This window comes from Nicotiana tomentosiformis, chromosome 8 (assembly GCF_000390325.3).
Source record: "Nicotiana tomentosiformis chromosome 8, ASM39032v3, whole genome shotgun sequence".
In the NCBI taxonomy this organism is placed as follows: Eukaryota; Viridiplantae; Streptophyta; class Magnoliopsida; order Solanales; family Solanaceae; genus Nicotiana; species Nicotiana tomentosiformis.
Genome location: NC_090819.1, coordinates 60,187,671 through 60,190,849, shown reverse-complemented (window position 1 = coordinate 60,190,849; position 3,179 = coordinate 60,187,671). Strand labels below are relative to the sequence as shown.

The 3,179-nt window shown below is 36.5% G+C and overlaps 1 long non-coding RNA gene across 1 annotated transcript in view; it reads left to right on the top strand.

The window, feature by feature from the left end:
* Positions 1-1,513: 1,513 nt before the first annotated feature.
* The window catches only part of LOC138896870 (uncharacterized), a 2,080-nt gene continuing 414 nt past the window's right edge, over positions 1,514-3,179 (top strand). The window contains exons 1-2 of the long non-coding RNA XR_011410363.1: positions 1,514-1,895; positions 3,004-3,179. The exon at positions 3,004-3,179 is cut by the window's right edge and continues 414 nt beyond it. This is a non-coding gene — a long non-coding RNA (uncharacterized lncRNA). The remainder of the gene's footprint in view (positions 1,896-3,003) is intronic.

Below are 3,179 nucleotides of genomic sequence, written 5' to 3'. Positions count from 1 at the left end.
GCGATCGCATAATGGTCGCAGAATTGCCGCAGAATCTTATTTTTTTCAGCTTTTGGTAATTGGGTCATAACTTATTGTAGAAATGTCCAAATGACGAACGGTTTAAAGCGTTAGAAACTAGACTCAAAGATCTTTCATTTGATTGGTAACAAACCATATAACACTTCGTGTCCTGAGAGTTATGCTCATTTGAAGTTAAGTCTTGTGCGAACTCACTTGACTTTAGTCTATTATGATATTTCCAACTTCTACATTCGATGCCGAAACCTATCGAATCAAGTCCGATTGGCATCAAATTTTGCACACAAGTCATAAATGACATAATGGACCTATTTTAATTTTCGGAATCGGATTCCGACCCCAATATCAAAAAGTCAACCCCCCTGTCAAACTTTTCAAAAATTCAACTTTCGCCGTATCAAGTCTAATTCTACTACGGACCTCCAAATAATTTTCGAACACGCTCCTAAATTCAAAATCACCATACAGAGCTATTGAAATCTTCAAAACTCCATTCCGGGGTCGTTTACATATAAGTCGATATCCGGTCACTATTTTAACTTAAGTTTTTAATTATGAGACTAAATGTCTCATTTCACTCCGAAATTCTTCCGGACCCGAACCAACTAACCCGATAAGTCATAAATCAACTGTAAGGAATAAATTGAGCAGTAAATGGGGGAACGGGGTTATAATACTCAAAACGACCGGCCGGGTCATTATATTTTCTTAATGTGATACCACGTATTCTTGAAGAATCGATGTCGAAACATTCTAGGTCCGATGCCGAAACATAGCAAATCAAGTCCGATTGACCTCAAATTTTACACACAAGTCATAAATGACATAATGGGCCTATTCCAAATTTTCAAAATCAGATTCCGACCTCGATATCAAAAAGTCAACTCTCCGGTCAAATTTCCAACTTAAATTTCTATTTTAGCCATTTCAAGCCTAATTTAACTACGGACTTCCAAATACTTTTTCGGACATATTCCTAAGTCCAAAATCACCATACGGAGATGTTGGAATCATCAAAACTCTATTCCGTGGCGTTTGCATAAAAGTCAAACTCCGGTCAACCCTTTTCATTTAAGCTCCCAACATGAAATTCATTCTTCCGAACTAATCCCGAAACACCTAAAAAATAAAAAACGACGATTCACACAGGTCATAATACATCATATGAAGCTATACAAGACTTCAAATAGTAAAAATGAGAGTAATTACTCAAAACAACAAGTTGGATCGTTACAGTACAACTGACAAGGTTCTTCCAACATAAATTCATTTTAAAATTCTAAAGGGACACATCCTTTCAGAAATACTCCTATTTTATTTATTAAAATGATAAAATAAATAATCAATTATATATACTTGTTTGTTTGACATAGATTCAGGTTTGACTCACATGAATTGCTCAAATCCAATTTCTTTTAGCTGAGTACGATTAATATTTGAGATAGATCGGATAAAGTGGCATTTGCTATTCTTTTTGATTCGGGAGACTCGATTAAAATGCCATTAATCGAGCAGTTATTTCAACGAAATGGACGATAGTGAATCACAATTATTGTGTGAATTAGACTCTCACTATTTTCCTTCACTAATTATTCCAACAAAAAAATAATTAGAGCAACATATCATCTTGATGGATTTATATTTTATTCGTTGAAAGTGTAGGGCAAGTGTCTTTTGTTATAGCTTTTTCTTCTTATCCACAACAAGAAAACAAAACAGAAAGAAAAATCTATACTTTTGGAGAGCAAAATTTTGTTAAAGATGCTGTTGGGGGTAGGGAAAGTGCTTATGATATTTCCCTCACATAAGAAACAAACACCAAAAAGAAGGAACAGATGCAAAGTTGCAGTGCATTTATTGAGCAAAGCATGAAGGTGTTATTCTTTTACATTTAAACTTGGAAATTTTTTATTTGTTGTTTAATGAAAAAGAATCCTTTGAGTAGATTCTAAGGAGTTAGGGACAGTTCCTACTAGGCCGGGCAAGTGGGCCGGTCCAGGCTCGGGATCGGTCCAGGACCGCGGGCCAGACGGGCCAAACGGCTAAACGGGCCAGGACCGTTTGGTCCGGTTTTAGCGGGCCTGGTCCGGTCTCGTAGGCCGGTCCTATGATTGGGCCCGCAGGCCCGGGACCGGACCGGGATCGGCCCGGTCCCTCAGCGGGCCCAACGGCTATTTTTTTTTATTTTTTTTTTTTTTAAAAAAAAACGTTGGACTGTCAAAAATAGCCGTTGGCTATTTATGAAATAGCCATTTAACCCCTCAACTTTGTTTTAATCCCAAACTTTTTATAATTATATTTTTTCCCTATTTTCAACTATAAATACCCCATCATTCTTTCATTTTTTCTTACAAAATTATCAATCTATCACAATCTCTCTCTAATTTACTTCTACTATTGCTTACTTTATTGTTACAATTTGTGAAACAATTGTGAAGTTGGTGAATTGAAATCTTCAACGATAATCAATTTCCAACAAGTTGTTCGTCAATTCGGTAACTCGTTCCAACTCTTAAGTTTTAATATTATAATTTTTTTTGTTTTATTTATTTTGCTTGATTAATTAAGATGGCTTATTCCTTAAAAAATATGTTTAGTAAAAATAAGGGAAAATCGAAGAGTGGTGAATCTAGTGGCCAATATGTTCCTCCTCCACTTTCCCCGGCTCCCCGACCCAAACATGTTACCCGTCCTACACCTCCTATTCTTGATAGCGATAATAGTTTATTATAATTTACCGAGAGTCAATTTTTTCATAATCCTACTATGAAATTAGGAGGTCCTCAATTTTGGTATGAAACTGTTTATAATGGTTTAGCACTTGAAGATGAGGAGTTGTCTAAACTTCCGAACGCAATAGCCTCAGTTGTCTAAACTGCGGGAGTAAGAGCACTTAGTGCTTGGGCAGGGTTCAGGGGTTCTCAAGGTTCTAGTACTAGTGATTTTTCACAACTAAATGAGTTTGAAGTTTATTTGTCACAGGGAATTGAGGAAGTGAATCCCGACGGCTCCTTTAATATTTTGGAATGGTGGAAGGACAAAGAAAAATACTTTCCGATTCTTTCAAGGATGGCCCTAGATATTTTAACTATTCAAGCTTCAACAGTGGCATCAGAGAGCGCTTTCAGTCAAGCAAGACTTCAACTCGGTGATTATAG